Genomic DNA, 17,263 nt, shown 5'->3' with positions numbered 1-17,263 from the left:
CCAAGCTGTTCTTGCTTCTTTCATGGCCTCAGTCTTGAATGCCAGCAGATATCTACCATGGCCCTGTGTCCCACTGCTCCAGCTTGCTGCATTTTACAGACTTTCCCTTTTCTCTCCCAGTTCACATCCCAGCCAACTGCAATCCTAAACAACACTCTTTCCAGCTTTGGCCTTTATCCTGCTAACTAACCCGGAGTTGAGGGGAGAAGCTCTTTTCCCTTGCTGACTGGCACAGACTTTGCCTTCTGAATGGCTCATCGTCTTGCCTTTTGTTCTTCATAATGACTCTTCTCCCAGGCAATTTCCTGAATGGAAAACTGGTTTGGCTTGTATTTTAACACTTTGCTTTAACACAGCATCTGGCAGCCCATGCTATTACTCCAAGAATTTTTTTAACCCCAACACCCATTAGACACAATAAATTAGGGGAGAATTTGGAACCCATGAGTTTAGGAGAGTCGGGGCACCCACAAACTCACAACCAATGCATTGCAGTGCTGTATATGACTTATTTCAACATGTGGAAGCCAGCCCTACTATAGCCCCACCGGCTTATTCTGCCAAGTGGAGTCCTGGATGTCTATACCACTCTTCATCTGAGGATCACAGGGCGGTTTATAAAATAAAAATCTTTCTGCTCTGTTGTAAGTTGAACTCTGAAGAATCCTAGGGTGCCTGTGTGCATTTTCTCCTATTTTTTGGAGTAAAGCTTGGAAGAATTGTTGTTGTTGTTGTTGTTTAGTCATTTAGTCTTGTCCGAATCTTCGTGACCCCGTGGACCAGAGCACGCCAGGCACGCCTGTCTTCCACTGCCTCCCGCAGTTTGGTCAGACTCATGCTGGTAGCTTCGAGAACACTGTCCAACCATCTCATCCTCTGTCGTCCCCTTCTCCTTGTGCCCTCAATCTTTCCCAACATCAGGGTCTTTTCCAGGGAGTCTTCTCTTCTCATGAGGTGGCCAAAGTATTGGAGTCTCAGCTTCAGGATCTGTCCTTCCAGTGAGCACTCAAATGTAAACAAAGATTAGAAAAACAAAGGCAAATACAACGGCTTCCAATGCCTACCTTTCTAGTTTATTTTCCTTATTTTAAAATCTCCTTATTTTAAATCAGTCCCTTAATTGGTCTCAAGACTGAGTCGGGATGTTTGAATAGCAAGAAGATAATAGTCCTTGAACCTCTGTCTGCTTATTAAAAACATGAGATCAAGGTATGCTTGAAGGGCTTGCTGACAGAAACAGAAGTGCTTCCATTTATTCTTCCATCTCTTCGGTGCTTGAGAGCTTGCTTGAAACAGGCTTCCATCTGAAACCCAGCAAGCAGCCCAATCCTTTTCTGAGTGCTTAGAACAGCACAGAGGTGAGGGGTCACCTTAGTGCAAATCAGCTCAGCGTAGCTGCAAGGTGATAATGACCTTCCATCCCAGTGGAAGTTACTGTTAGAAAAGGCACTAATCAGTCTGCAGAAAGGGGTAAACAGAGGCTACACCCACACCTGAGAATAAGCTGGAGTCACACAGCAATAGCCAGGCTAGTCCAGAGGCAAGAATTCAAGATGATATCGAGTGAATAATAGAAGGTGGAGAAAAGAAATAGGTGTGAGGCTCAGTAGAGCAGGGACAGACAGACAGGACTAATCAGAAACCTGCTCCGAAAACCCCTTGCTGGCAAAAACTCTCTCAGGATTTTATATAGGTATAAAGTGCACCAACTCCAGCCAATTAAGAGCAAAGGGTGTGAAGCAAAGGCAGACACTGTGTTACTGACAAATCCAGCAAAGGGAGAATTTGATTTAAAATTCTCAGTTCCATCAAAATGGAACAGAATTTTTGGTTGTATTCAACTAACTTTTATTCAGAGTAGACCCACTGAAGCTAATGACCATGTTTAACTTAGGTCCATTGATTTCAGTGGTTCCACTCTGGGTAAAGGTTAGTGGACTACAATTTTCAGAATACACTTAGCAAAACCCACCTCACTTTAGTTGTATGTGCTACATGCTCGTCCAAGGAGTGTTTTCTAGCACCATGGCAACAAGCATTATGAATTCTTGCAATATCATCATTCTCATCGTATTAATCCTTGTGTGCCACCAGGCCACTCCTTGTCAAATCTCAGAACAACCTTTTCATGACAAGTCCTGCTTAAAATTGTGAGCACATATTCCCAAATCCACTAGAATGGCTAAATACTTACACCGTTTGAATACAACCCCCATGCTGCTGTGCAGCCTTGAAGAAAATATTCCATGATAATGACTAAGCATTGATGCATTGATGTGAGAGTACAAACACCATGGTGGATTTCAGCCACAGGTAAAATTACATGCACCAAAAATATCTTGAGACTTGAATTAAAGTGAATGCAGTGAAGAACAGAAGCCTACATAGAACCACTCAGATTTTGATTTGGGCAACTGATTTTCCTTGAGAATCCATGAGGGGTTGGAATCTAGGAAAATACACTTTCTAATGAAGTACATTTCACACATACCTGATTATGCTAGCATGTATGCACTTCACAAACACTGAAACTGAGAGTTATGTGCACAACTTTCTGTCCCAGCACAGATTGACTTTCTGATCCAGGATTGCTACCTGTATGCAGATTATGGTTTCCCACAGCCTGGAAAACCTTTGCATTATAATAGATCAGGCATAGGCAAACTCCGGCCTTCCAGATGTTTGGGACTACAATTCCCATCATCCCTGACCACTGGTCCTGTTAGCTAGGGATGATGGGAATTGTAGTCCCAAACATGTGGAAGGCCAGAGTTTGCCTATGCCTGTATAGTGGTACCTCGGGTTACAGACGCTTCAGGTTACAGACTCCACTAACCCAGAAATAGTACCTTGGGTTAAGAACTTTGCTTCAGGATGAGAACAGAAATCGTGCGGCGGCGGCGCAGTGGGAGGCCCCATTAGCTAAAGTGGTGCTTCAGGTTAAGAACAGTTTCAGGTTAAGAATGGACCTCCAGAACGAATTAAGTTCTTAACCCGAGGTACCACTATAACAGCTCATGTGTTCAGTTACAATATAGACATGTGAATGACATGCTAAGCCCAGCTTAACACTCTAAAGTATTTTGCTAGATCTATCTGCGCTGGATCTATCTGCGCCTCCTCATCAGTTCTGATGAACTCATGAGCAGAAGGATCCAATTGTCATTGCTCAGATTGGAGGCATGGCAGATCATGTGCCCCTTCTCCAATCTGTCACTGACAAGTTTGCTCATTCCAGGACCAGCCACTTACAGTAGGACTCCTCCAAACTTCCACTTGTCCCACTGCTTTCTCCCAGGGAAATCCAATCTTTACCGCTGAATTGCAGCTTCCAAGCACTGTTTAGATCTGCTATAAACCAATTTTATTTTTTTAAACCTAAGCTGGGTGGTGGTGGTGGTGGGACTTGCCACCTTCCCCATTCCAAAACCTATCTCTGTACCAACAAACTAGCTTCTAACCTCCAGCTCTCATAAAGAAGCATCAACTGACTATGGAAGAACAGGAATACACTTTTGTCTGATTCCAGACTATGATCAGCTCTTGCTTTAGGGCAAAGTCATAGCAACAAACCTTTTCACAATAATCTGACACAACACCCTCCAGCAACAAGAGTGTCCTGTCCATCCGTTGCAAAATTAAGACATTTGGAATTTTAGAATAAGAGCTCATGGCAGACCCCTTGAATTCCATGCATAAAAACATTGATTTTCTCTGGGCCAGAACTATGATGCAAGGTAGCCCGGGACACACAACCATTCCTGTGCATCTCCTGGCCAATGGGCTCATTTCATTGTTTCTCAATGAGATTTCCATTTGGAAAACCCATCCATCTTTGGGAAAGCATTTCAGTAAAACACATGCCTTGAACAGAACTAAGCTAAGCTAAAATGTTGTGTCCCAGGCTTACATTCATTCTGACCAAGTGCAGCAGCAGCCATTTAAACTGAGCTCATGGGCCTTATCAGGCACAAAGAGTACTTTGCTGCAGCACTGCCAACAAAATCAGGTCATTGCATTCATCCCCCCCCCCAACCCTCTAACATACATGTGTTATTTCTCTTTCCTCTCTAGTTCACTGCCCTCAGGCATATTGTTAGGAAGGAGACCAAGTTGCCATCTAAAATCTAATGTGCAAAGAAGGCAAAACAAGAAATGAGTGCCTATTCTTAGTCACTGTTGGTGCTCCCAGGAGCCCCAAAACTGTTGTGACCCCATCAACTTTGACTGAGAGAACAGTGCACTGTAGGCAGCACAGGTTTAAGGCTTGGGGTGGGGGTTCAGATGAAGTGAGACCCCATTCCTCTGGAAGCCTGGTGGGCTTATCAGACTGTGGAGGCAATGCTCTGTACAGCACTTGGCAGCTGTGTCCAGCCACACTTTTAATTTCCCACAGTGCCCCAGACTGACACTGTCAGGGACACTGTCAAAAATTAAAGGGCTGGCTAGATCCTTCCTGACAATGCTTGGAGTGTCAAGTCAGGAACTTTTAATAGAGGTGCAGGGTGGACCATAATAGTGGTTTCTGCCAAACTGCTTGGGCCCTGGCAGCTGACCAATGATGCCAGGTGATGATGCCAGCCAGCTCTGATTGTGGGTCATACCCTGGAATTGGCTGCTGCACCTTCCCATTTTGCCTCAGGTGGAGGATCAGGATGGGCTGCCCCTGCCCCATACGTAGATTTGATTATTTGGTGAACCAGGGTGTGCACAGAATGGAATTTGAGCAAGAGTGCTTATTGGTGCCTTCATAAAGCTGATTTGAAAGAAAGCTTAGAAGGACAGCTAAAAACAGACTCAACGCCGATGCTGTCAAAATTGTGTCAGCCTTTGTGGTGCAGCTGACTCTGAGATGGAGGTGACAGCCCAGCATTTCTCAGCTGGCGGTTTCTTCCATCGTCCTCGCATGTCGAGTCCCACAGTTTGCAAAATAGCTTCTCAACAAAAGCCATGGTTAGGGCATCAGCGGTCTTTTGGATCTCAATGAATATTTAGCTATAAGGAAAGGGAGTTGATCTTCACCACCACCCCACTGCTTGCTGTGAACTCTCATGGGCCTTCAAGAGGGTGAAGAGCTCCAAACTCTGAAGTTATCTCTATTTCTAGGCATAGGATTTAGGGCTGCCTTTGCCAACCTGGTGCCCTCTTAGATATATTGGACTACAACTCCCATCAGCCCTAGTCAATGGGAGTTGTAGTCCTAACCATCTGGAGGGCACCAAGTAGGCAAAGGCTGATTCAGAGTACTGGATGCCATGCTGTGGTACAGAATGTCAGGTGCTCAATGTCTAAGCTTAAGCTTTTGCTGGCTCTGACTCTGGCAATGATAGTATCTCTGGAAGAAAAGGTGGGCTTTTCAACACCCATGGGGCAAGCAGTGGGTCCCAACCTGAATCAGCAGCCCATGTGGTAAAAGGTATCAATTCAATGAGTGACATGGGAGATTTTTTAGCAGAGGTTGGATTGCAATCGGTCATGGATGCTTTAGTTGAGATTCTTGCATTGTAGGGGGTTGGACTAGAACCCTCAGGACCCCTTTCAGCTCTACAGTTCTATGATTCTAAGTCCTAAGTACCCAATGTATACAGCACACTCAATGAACTATTATATTGTTTCAGGATAACAGGATTCTTTCTAGGTCTCTCCAGTATGGTAGCTAGCTCTCTGTGTTATGTCATTATAGGGAAAGGGCCAGAATTAAATTCATAGATATTTGAAACTGGTGTACAGGAGAGTTAGCAGGAAGCAGATCTTCTGAATCAGCTCTATCATAGCTGGGGAAGGTTGGTGTTTTATTCAATTTTACTGTAATGTGATTTTAAAATGTTTCAATGTTTTATGCTGTAAGCTGCCCAGATAACTTTCTATAACGAGTCACCTATAAATAGCATTATGAATAAATGAAGCATGTGGTTTTGAGCTTAGGTTGGCTGCTGAGACACATTTTCTTCCTTTAACATGAGATTCTCTTTTTCCTCTTTCTTGGACAGCAGCCTGAGCTGCTCCATTTCCTCTGCATCAGTATGTATACACAGGTTGTCTAATGCGAAGGGCACACTGACCTGCATCACACAGTACACAGCAATGTTGACGTTTCCCTGTAGAACTCCTGGTACTGTCTTGCAGCAAAGAAACATAAGGCTTCACCTACTCCATGCGTGGGGCACTTGGAGCCCTCTCTGTCTAGCCCTTGAGACATATCCCTTGCTGGCCATGCTTCAAGCTTTCCTCGGGGGTTATAGGGTAGGGAGCATGCAACTGGTCTGTTTCTGGACACAATTCAAGGTGCTCGTTATAACCTATAAAGCCCTGCATGACTGAGGTCCAAGCTATCTGAAAGACCATATAATCTGCCCAGGTTCTGAGGGAGGAGACACTTTGCTCAGTCCTGCCACCCTCACAGCTATGCTTGGGGCCTTCTCAGTGGCTGCTCCCAGACTTTGGATCTCCTTCCCTAGAGAAGTTAGACAGGCTCCCTCCTTGTTATGCCTTCTTATTCCAACAGACTTTTGGGAATGGACTGCTTTTAAGGGAAGGGCTGGCGCCATGCTAGTTTTAGTGTAGTTATCTGTATGTTTTTAATAGTTCTTTTAAATTTTTATATAGTTTTAATTCTATTAATGTTTAATCGTTTGTAATTATTTACTTTTCTCTGTTTTTAGCTGTTCCTATTTTATCTGTAAGCTGCCTTGAGTCCCTGATAAGGAAAAAGGTGGGTTATTAATTATTATTACTATTACTATTATTAATTTCCCCCTGATTTGATTGTGTCCTTGAACTCTGATAATGCTTCTTGCTTTAGAAAGAACCTCTTCACACAGCATATAGTTAAATTATGGAACTTGCTCCCACATAGAGGCAACAACCTACATGGCATTAAAAGAGGATTTGACAAATTTGTGGAGAGAACCATCAAAGACTACTAGCCAAGATGGCTGTAATATGCCTGTAGAGTTGGAAGCAGCAGTGCTTCTGAATACAGTGGTACCTCGGGTTACAGAGACTTCAGGTTACAGACGCTTCAGGTTACAGACTCCGCTAACCCAGAAATAGTACCTCAGGTTAAGAACTTTGCTTCAGGATGAGAACAGAAATCGTGCGGTGGCAGCGGGAGGCCCCATTAGCTAAAGTGGTACCTCAGGTTAAGAACAGTTTCGGGTTAAGAACGGACCTCCAGAACAAAATTAAGTTCTTAACCCGAAGCACCACTGTACCAGTTGCTGGAAACCACAGCAGAGGAGAGGGCTCTTGTGCCTGAATCCTTCTTGTGGGTTTTCTCCAGGCATGCAGTTGGCCACTGTAAGAACAGGATGCTGGATTAGATGAGTCCATGGCTCTTCTTGCATTCTTATGCTTGCCTGGATGGAGCATTTTTGAAACTGATTCTCTTCAGCAGGGGTGAAACTAGGCTTTATTTCACCCAGGTCAAAGACAAAGTTTGGCACACACACCCCACACCCATGTGCATTTGCGTGTGTACACACACAGGCTGGGAGCCTCAATGGCACCCACCTGGAGGCTTCACCTGGGGCAAAAAACCTGGCTCCACATCCACACACCCCTCTGTCTTCAGCACTTTTCAAACGGATTTTCCCCCACCCCTTTTTGCCATTGTCACCTCCTTATTATTACTACTCAGGAGGAATTTTAAAAACATTCCTGTTCATCCAGCATTTGGTAGTTGAAATAGACTGTTCTTGGTTGTGAGCAGTGCTTTTTTATTTTTTAGGAGGGAAAGGCATCTGTACTCACCATGAAGTTGTTACAGTAAGTGCCACATTCTTAACATTTGGGGGGTGGAGGTGACAGTACTGCATACCCTTGAGGACCCCCAGAAAAAAGCACTGGTTGTGAGGATCTTGAGACTGTGTTTAATATTCTTTTTAAGAAAGTCTTAATGTTTTAATTTATATTGTTTTACGGCTTTGTTGCTTGTCGGAATAGAAATTTTATTAATAATATTAGGCATAGGAGTTGTAACAACAGTGGCTCCTTGGTGGTTGCTCCCCATTTGCGAAATGCCCTCCCTGGTGAGGTGCTTCTGTCTCCCTCATTATTGACTTTCAGCAGAAGGACATTCCTGTTTACTCAGGGATTTGATGGGTTATAGGCACGACTGGCCATGGCAACCTTGAATTTAGCAACTGTGAGGGTATGTGATTGCTTTAGATGTTTTTCAATGTTCTAAACATTTTAAATATGTTCATTTTATTTTACTTTGCATTGTGTTAACATTTCCACATCTACCGCCCTGGGCTCCTTTGTCGGTAAAAGGCGGCATACAAAAGTAATAAATAAAAGCAAGTTCTGGCTCTCCTGCCTTGACCTCCTCCCCGCTGGGGTACTTGTGGGCTCCCTCACCCCACGGCGCACGCCTGGGCACGATCTCTGGCAACTTACACCCGAACGCCCAGAGATGGCAGCCTTTGCCTGGAGACAGCTGCTCTCCTGAAGCCTGGGCTCTGGCTGCCAGCAGCCTGCTCTGCCAGGGCGTCCCCACCATCACCGCTGCCTCTTGCCACGCAGGCAGGGTCCCTCTCCCGGGTTGTTTACCACAGCGAGCCGGCTGGTGCCTCAGGAGTTAAGTGGCAAAGCAGGCAGGAGCTGATTCAGGTGGGTGGCACGTTGCAGTGACAAGACTCCAGCTAGAGGGAAGGAGGGAGGGAGGGAGTCTAGAGGGAGAGGAGGCGGAGGAGGAGGGAGGTGTACACGGTGGTGGTGGCGGCGGCGGAGAGGAAAGGAGAGAGAGATCGCAAATAAGATGTAAGAGGGGGAAAGGAAAGAGGATCTTTCTCCCCGCCGCTTCCCAAACAACTAGCTGGAAAGGAGAGAGCGAGCGCAGGGAACGAGGAAGGAGAGAGCCTGGGAGGCAGAGCCCGCTCCTGCCATCCTCTCCGTCCGGGTGGGGGAGTCTGGGCAAGCTCCCGAGCTTCGTCTGGGCCCCGGAACCGCACCGCCCCCCACTTGCCGCCGCCAGCCTCCTTGTGTCTGCCAACTCCAGGGATCCGTCTGAGCCAGATGTGCGTGCCTCGATGGCAGGGAGCAGCAGCTAGGAGGAGAGGAGAGAGGAGAATCCAAGGGTAAGTTGAGCTCCTTGTCCTTTACCCGTGGCGGGGGCATTGGAGGGGGATGGCAGGTGGGGGGGGGCAACAGGGAGGGAGGTTTGATTTGACGGACACCCTCTCTGGGTGGGTTTCGCCCGCGCGCGCTCTCCTGTTCTGGGAGAGGCAGAAGCGAGGAAGGGGGTTCGCGCGGGGATGAAGCCGCTGCCGTGTCGCTCTCGTGTCTCGGATGGTCTGGTTTTGGGAGCGGGGAGCGGATAAGAAAGTCAAGGCTGGAGGGAGACGGACTAGGTGGGAAAGAGGAGGGCGCTAACCGACTGCGAACTTTCGATCCGGATTTCGCGCCCGGTGGCGGCGTGGATCCGGAGTCGATCCTCTGGAATCCGAGGCAGCTGTACAGAGCGGGCGTTCTGATCCAGGTGTGTCCGAGTATCTCTTTCTCTCTCACACATGCACATGCACGCACACTTATCCAAGGAGATGGTGAGGAGGCCAAACTAGGGTCTTGGCGAATGCTATCAGACAGCGCAGAAACCCCTCGTCCAACTGGGGAGAGGTTTACTTGGGTGTTCAATCCGGAGTGGCTTCCATGGAGGGGGTGGTCCCCGTGTGGGGTGGGGGGAGGAGGTTGACATCGGTCGTCTACATGTAGTCACAGGATTCAGCCTCCACTCCCCTGGCGGAGAGGCTGAGGCTCGCTTGGCCTCGCGCATTTCACCCCGACGAACCTTAGGATCTCAAGAGGTTGCCTGGGCTCTGGCCGTCTAGCCTAGCAGTCTCCATCCTGCGATGGTGCCATAAACGAAAAGGGCTCTGATTACAAACATCATAATACCCAGGAAGAGCTGATCGAGAGAGTGAAGTGTGAGTGTATGTGTTTGTGAGAGAGAGATGGGTGGGGGTGGAACAGGAACTTGGTGCATTAGGAAGCCACATTGGCTTCTGCAGACAAGCCAAAGAACCACCTTCACTCACCATTGCCAACAGTCCCCTAAAGCCTCCTGCAATAACCCGGCGATGGCTGTCTGTCGTCATCCCAGAGAGAGAGCCTGGCTAGCCTGCGAGGAAGCGAGCGAGGAAGGCTGTGGGGGTCAGCTCTGCCGAAGAGTTGCTGGCGGAACAAGTGCAGGCGTTGGAGGGGGCTGTGCTTGCTGTCTGCTCCTTCCTTCCCTTCCTTGCGTGTGCCTGAGGAGAAATACAGCCCTGCCGAACCGTTTCCCTGTTGTAGTTATGGCATATTCTACCCACATGTGAAGAGACTCTGTTCAGCGCCCCCCCCCCGCCCGCTCCCCTTTCCCCCTGCAATCCTGCTTCTGATCTGCAACCCATCTTGGGAAAGCAGTGTATCCCTGTGGCAAGGCAAAGGGAGTTTTTCCAACGGGAGCTTTCGTCACATGAAATAGATCTGTAAATAATTTGTATTTCTTTCACTTCTGTGTTAGATCATGCAGTTAGTTAGATTAGATCATGGCTGTGAAGCAAACCTTCCCTAGTAATGGAGTAGAAGCTCTCTCTGAGGGGAAGGCGGGGGACATTGGAAAAGGAGGGATATTTTTTACAGTGAGCATCAGGAAGTCTGTGTGTGCATAGTTCCCCTCATAGCAATCAGATCACTTGCCCCCTTTCTTTCTTTCTTTCTTTCTCTCTTTCTTTCTTTCTTTCTTTCTTTCCAGATGCATGGACCTGTATCTTTCATTCTCTCATCCTTTGCCTAAGGCTATGTGCACACTATACTTTTAAAGTGCATTCGGCGCACATCCCCTCAAAGACTCCTGGGCTCTGTAGTTTGTTAAGGGTTGCTGGGGATCGCAACTCTGCGAGGGGTACTTATTTGAGGGGGAGAATGTGTTCTAAAGGTGTATGCACAGCTAACTCTCTCTACAAATCTCAGTGTCAAAAGGCTTGTGTTGCAGGGCTACAGAAGGGTCCTCCCCCTTGCCTCCAATGCAAGGCTCCTGGCACAATGAGGCTTTTCTATTGAAAGGGAGTGTGTTTCTCCTCAGCAGTAGCCGATCCTTTACAAGCTGTTGCTGAAAAAGTGAAGGAATTTGGCCCAGACCTGTGTTAGCTTTCCTTATTAGCATCTCCAATGTGCGTGTGCACTGGGGAGGGGGATTTGCACACAGAAAGGACGCCCAGATGACTTGCCCTTCATTTTGTGTTTCCTGTGTAACACTGGCAGGTGGAACTTACATAGCTCCACTAGGGTGAGATGTATGACCACACATCTCACCTTGCGGGGGGGGGGGAGAACGGCATAAAGCAGGAGTGCAAGTCAATCACACTTCTTTTCCTCCCCCGCTTATGTTAAATGCCCAAAGTTGCTCTTGGTTCTTGATTTGTATGGGTGCTCTGCATGCTCAGCCCTCTCCTCACTAGGCTCTCAGAGTCTCTGGATGTGCTCTTGGAAGGAAACCATAATCAGATGGCTTGGGCGGCCACTGCTTATTGCCAGCCAGAGGGAGATTCAGCTCCAAAAGGTTGACCTCCGCTCTTCTAGGACTAGGAGGTACCTGTGGCATGCCGTCAGAATATTTGGATATCTTGAAAAAGAAGAGTCTTGGTCCCAGGAGGTGGGCAAATAGATATCTTAGGGACTCAAAGTAAGGCAGATGAACCTGGAGGGCAACTGCTAGCAGGAAAGTGAGGAAACAGACCTGGAGGTATGCTGAATTTTCTGTGATGATCCTATTTCCCTTATTTAAGCAACAGTCGGGCTGCTGTTTGCCCTTGAGATCAAGGGACTTCTGTGCTCCGCTGAGCATCCAGCAAGAAGGCGGGCACGTAGAAGCGCTTTGCTAAGTAAGCAGGGCTAATGCTGCAGTTTGTCCTTCCTTCATCAAGTGGAACAAATTCCATTCTAATCATCACCTGTAGGAGGAAACTCCAGAGTGACTTTCCCCCCTGAATGTGAATACTGGGAACCCAGTGCAGAGGACACACCTAGCTGTGGCCTCAGGAGTTTCCACTAGCAAAATGGCCCAGTGATTGGAAAACAGCCTTTCCCCATAGAGCTCCTGCCAGGAGTTCTCTCTGCACATCTCCCCTGTTTGTGGGTCAAGAGGTCTTCTCACCACCAAACGAACCTCTTGCCTCCGTTCTCCAGCCTCATGATAATATACTGCAGTGTTCCTTGACCTGGTGTCGCTGTTCACCTTGGGGAAAACCACCCTCTTTTAGCTGACCTAGTTCCGCGCTACTCCATAGCCTTACATCTTAAATAGTGACACTTACACTAGTTCAGCATCAGTGTTAAAAGCAAGTGAAAAACTGCCGTTGCTTTGCGTTGATACAAAATGACTCCACATGAAGTTTCTGTGCTGACAACATTTATGGAGCAGGAGAAGCCAGGTAGCAGCAGGGCAACTGGGTTTCTCAGATCTCTCTACCTTTATATGTGTTGCCTACATATATTATGCATGCTAAGGTAAAGGTAAAGGTACCCCTGCCCGTACGGGCCAGTCTTGCCAGACTCTAGGGTTGTGCGCTCATCTCACTCTATAGGCCGGGAGCCAGCGCTGTCCGCAGACACTTCCGGGTCACGTGGCCAGCGTGACAAGCTGCATCTGGCGAGCCAGCGCAGCACACGGAACGCCGTTTACCTTCCCGCTGGTAAGCGGTCCCTATTTATCTACTTGCACCCGAAGGTGCTTTCGAACTGCTAGGTTGGCAGGCGCTGGGACCGAACGACGGGAGCGCACCCCGCCGCGGGGATTCGAACCGTCGACCTTTCGATCGGCAAGTCCTAGGCACTGAGGCTTTAACCCACAGCGCCACCCGTGTCCTATTATGCATGCTACACCCGTCCAAATTCTAGTAAATGTTGGCATGTGTTAATAGAGAGAGAGAATGGGGAATGTTAAGTTTCTCCAAATTTTGGCAATAACGTATATGCTGGATTTAAAGCAACCTGGGAAGAAAATTGAAAGATTTCATTACATTTTGGTAGTGCAACGTTCCAAGAGAATATTAGAGACAACATGAACCACTGTTGTTGCCATTGTGCGAGTTATTGAGTTTCACTGTATTTAGCTTTAAGCAAAAAAAACCCCCTGAATTGTTGTGTTGTTGGGCCCAAGGACTCAAGGAAGCAATGAAGCTGTCATGACATCTTCTGTTGGACCAGTTTTGAAATTCTGAAAGACTGACTAGCTCTGAGCAATGTAATTTACTAAAGCTGTTCCACCAGCTTCTAATATCTAGTATTTGTATAACACACCTCTGAGTGTCCAAGCACCGCACATACATTTCCTCCAGCAATTTTTGCAACAACCCTATGTGGCAGATCAGAATTGTTACCATGAGTTCAATGAAACATGAGAGTGGCATCTATGTGTGTACATTTTGGCAGCGAATGTGGCACCGATTTAACAGAACCTAGATGCAGGGGATATCCTAGTGGGTTCTAGAACTTTCTTCTATGCCTGCACATACTCAAAGGCCTCACTGCAATGTACACATCAACAATGTCATTATCACATGGCATTTATTACATGCTAGGGGGATTAGTGCATGAAGCCACTGCAGCCTGGGTTATGAATCTGCATATATTCTTTGAAATCAGTGCAGGCTGTTCTAGAATTCAAGAAATTTTGGAATCCAGCCTGGAAATTTGTTGCAAAACAGATTTTAAAATCTGCCTCCTCCAAAACCAAGTACCAGGTATTCTACTCATCTCCACGTGCTAGTCTACAGACCTCCAAATACCCAGAGCAAAGGTTAATTCTTAGCTTCATTAATTTCTTCACATATGTTTTAGGTTACTTGGTTGGATTTGTTGTTTGTTTGTTTTGGTGTTACCATGTTGGATTTTGTGAATGAGAAAGGTGATGGATTTTATTGGTTGGAGTTTCTTTTAGTGGGAGCAGTCATAGATTACAAGCTTAAGGCTAATGCCTAAGTAGTCATTCCTGTCCAAAGTAGAGTTATATGCTGCTTGAAAGATTCTCTCTCAGCTGAGGCTGGCTCAATAAAAGGTGACACCTTTCCGTCCTACATAATCTTACATAGAACTTCCGCCTGAGCCTGGTGAAAAGGTTTTCCGCTGAATTCATTCATGTGATAAAAGGCTTTTTTGAAGAAAAAAGAAAGAAAAAGAAAAGAAATAAATATCTTCTCTCTTTGTTCTTCTTATCTCGTCCTATAGCAGCACAGTTATATTACAGAAACAAGAGGAGGGCTGAGTCCATTCAGGGATGTGAGCTGTGATACATCATAATGTCTTATGAACTGGAGTAACTCAGATCCTGATGTGAGAAAAGGGGATTGTTGATGCAAGTATTATTCACGTCTGTAGCTGCATTTGCATAAGAGCTGCACACATTTAGATGTGATTAATGCATTGCAGGAGGTTGGAGTAGATTTAACTTTGGGGTCCTTTCCAACTCTACAGTTCTGTGATTCTATGACATATTATAACTGTGTATACTGATAGTGTCTACTTGCTCAGCCCACTGACCTAGCCCCCAGTATGTATTCACTGTAACTACCAAGAGACATAATGTTCATACACAAAAAGTGGAGTCCCGAACCTCACATACAGAATTTATGCGAACAAAGTTTGTTACACACACACACACACACACACACACACACACACAGGCTTTTCACAAGCTATGCTGAATGTGCAAGGGCCCCCATTCTTCTTCCTGTATGCTCAGTGTATATAATTGTAATGTGTGCACAGGACTTTTAGTCAGGTCTGGCCCTACCATTAGTCAGAGTGGCATGATGACTTCAGGTGGCAGATGCTGAGGGATAGGGAATGGGAGCAAGGCATTGGTGGACAGGACAGTTTATGCCACATGGCATTTCCTGAACCTTCTAAGCTTCCCTGTTGCCCTCATGGACATTGGAGGAGATGGAGGAGATTGTCCTGTTGCCAGTGTTGAAGGACGGTTCACCCACTAGCCCCAGCAGCTTTTGCACATGGTGCCATTTTGTCACTTGCCTTGGGTAGCAAAATGTCTTGGGTGGCCCAGTTTTGGCTTTAGTGTGATTTATGTTATGTAATGAAATCTTTGTTTCTCTTAATCAAAACAAGACCATAAATGGTGATAAGGGTAACAGGTATCTAACCCTGTCTTTTACAGCTATGCCTATGATATCAGAAAATATGCCAATTTGTTTCCTCAGGATCACCTTAACTAAACTGTTTCTTCCTGGGAGGTGTCTTCTCAAAATATTTTTTCCCATAAGTGTTTTTTCTTCTGCTATGGTCTGTTCTCAGATGTATCAATACAACAAGGTCTGTCTTATGTTCTACTCTTATTTCTGTTCTCACATCAAAGGCTTCCTGGGATAAACTGTTCCTTCCTGCTCTTTGATGTGTTTATTTCCAAAGACTGTTTCATGCAGAGCAACTGGTTGTGTTATGACATTTATTTTTATACACATCTGCATGTCTGTGCCAACCACCTTGAATGGGTAGACAAGATTCTTCATAAAAGATAGATCTGAAGACATCAGAGAGGCATCTTCAGCGAGTTTGGTATTAAATGAATGAAGAGCTATATGGAGTTTTCAATTATTGCTTCCGGATTGATTGTCATTCTGTGAACATTATCATGCCGGACTACAATTTATTACAACCGGACTTTGCTTTCCAGTGGCTCAAATATCTTCTCTGCTAGAAAATAATTCTCAAAGTATTTCACCTATGCAAGCACCTGGCCTATTACAACAGCTTTTGGCACACGTTAGGTCACAGACACACTTTAACAGTCATAGAGATTCCCAAGAACTGTTGCTAGGACTGCTGGGAATTGTAGCTCTGTGAGGTCAACATTTTTCACAAACTCCAGCTCCCAGGATTCTTTGGGGAAAGTTATTCTCCTGTACTTAAATACCGTATTTTTTGCTCTATAGGACTCACTTTTTCCCTCCTAAAAACTAAGGGGAAATGTGTGTGCGTCTTATGGAGCGAATGCAGGCTGCGCAGCTATCCCAGAAGCCAGAACAGCAAGAGGGATCACTGCTTTCGCTGCACAGTGATCCCTCTTGTTGTTCTGGCTTCTGAGATTCAGAATATTTTTTTTCTTGTTTTCCTCCTCCAAAAACTAGGTGAGTCTTATGGTCTGGTGCGTCTTATAGAGCGAAAAATACGGTAAATACTTTCCTGGTTTAAGTCATTCATTTGCACTGGTGTGATCCTCTAAGAAATTACTCACTCTTTGTTCTTCTTCAACCCATTTTGGCATAAGCAATTGAAACAAGGGGTAGAGTCTCTCAGAAGCAGAGCCAAGAGGGTTTGGCCAGCCATGAATTAGTATCCAGTAACTCAAGCTCAGAACTCTCCTATTTATTAACCACCCCTGGGTGATTTTTCAAGCTTTCAGTAATCTGAGGCCATGAATAAATAATCTGTTGCAGGGTAGCCACAAGTTTTTCAAAATGTGTTTTCTGTGCTGTCAGTAAATCTAGAAATCACTAACCTCCTTCTTAATCCAGATTGCCATTCAGGTTGATGAAAGTAAAAAGTGAACTAATTGCTACACAAAGGCTCCAGATCTATGATAACGTCCCATCAAGTCAAAAGCTTCAAATGTGGTTTGGAAAGTCAGCTGCAACCTGAACTGTTTTTATATGCCATGGGATCATATTATCCATCACACACAACCAGAGATACATGTCAGTTCAAGGTGACAAAATAAATGTAGTTGACTGATGAGGCAGACATGGTCCAATAATAGATGGAGAAATAATCTGGGAGTCCTCTGAAGGCTCATCCAGACTTCTGCTTGTCCTGCTTTCTTCTCCCAGGGAGAACCCGATATTTACCACTGAATCAGAGCAAACATCAGTTGGGTTTGATGTTTAAAGAGCAGGTTTTCCCAGGGAAAGCAGTGGGGCAAATAGACAACTGCTTGGACCTGTGTTTTCTGGGCATGGCAGGGGTGAAACTAGGCTTTATTTCACCTGGGTCAGAGACCCAGTTTGGTACCCCTCCCATGCACATTTGTGCTTGTGCACACGGGGGGGGGGAGGGAGAGGTTGGGAACCTCAATAGCACCCCTCTGGAGGCTTCACCTGGGGCAATAAAAACCTGGCAAACTTCCCCCCTTGTAGCTATGGCCTTGGGCACGGGACAAGCAGAATTGTGAATGAGCCCTAAATTGCAAAGTACCTCCAGCTTTGGTAGCAGCAGAATCTTGCCGAGTCTCCTGTGATATCCAGAGGCTTCTTCTGTTCTCATGAGACAA

The 17,263-nt window shown here is 46.1% G+C and overlaps 1 protein-coding gene across 3 annotated transcripts in view; it reads left to right on the top strand.

Moving 5' to 3' along the window:
* The first annotated feature begins 8,697 nt into the window (after positions 1-8,697).
* Positions 8,698-17,263, top strand: part of LRRN2 (leucine rich repeat neuronal 2) — a 164,478-nt gene continuing 155,912 nt past the window's right edge. For 2 of the 3 annotated variants that reach the window (XM_053393242.1, XM_053393245.1), the window contains exon 1: positions 8,698-9,080. The gene's annotated coding sequence lies outside the window, so the exon portion shown is untranslated. Of the gene's footprint in view, positions 9,081-9,236; positions 9,482-17,263 lie in introns of those variants that run through there. The other variant, XM_053393244.1, reaches the window with a different exon arrangement.

Source organism: Podarcis raffonei, chromosome 6 (genome assembly GCF_027172205.1).
Source record: "Podarcis raffonei isolate rPodRaf1 chromosome 6, rPodRaf1.pri, whole genome shotgun sequence".
Classification (NCBI taxonomy): Eukaryota; Metazoa; Chordata; class Lepidosauria; order Squamata; family Lacertidae; genus Podarcis; species Podarcis raffonei.
This window is presented reverse-complemented; position numbering and strand designations above follow the sequence as displayed.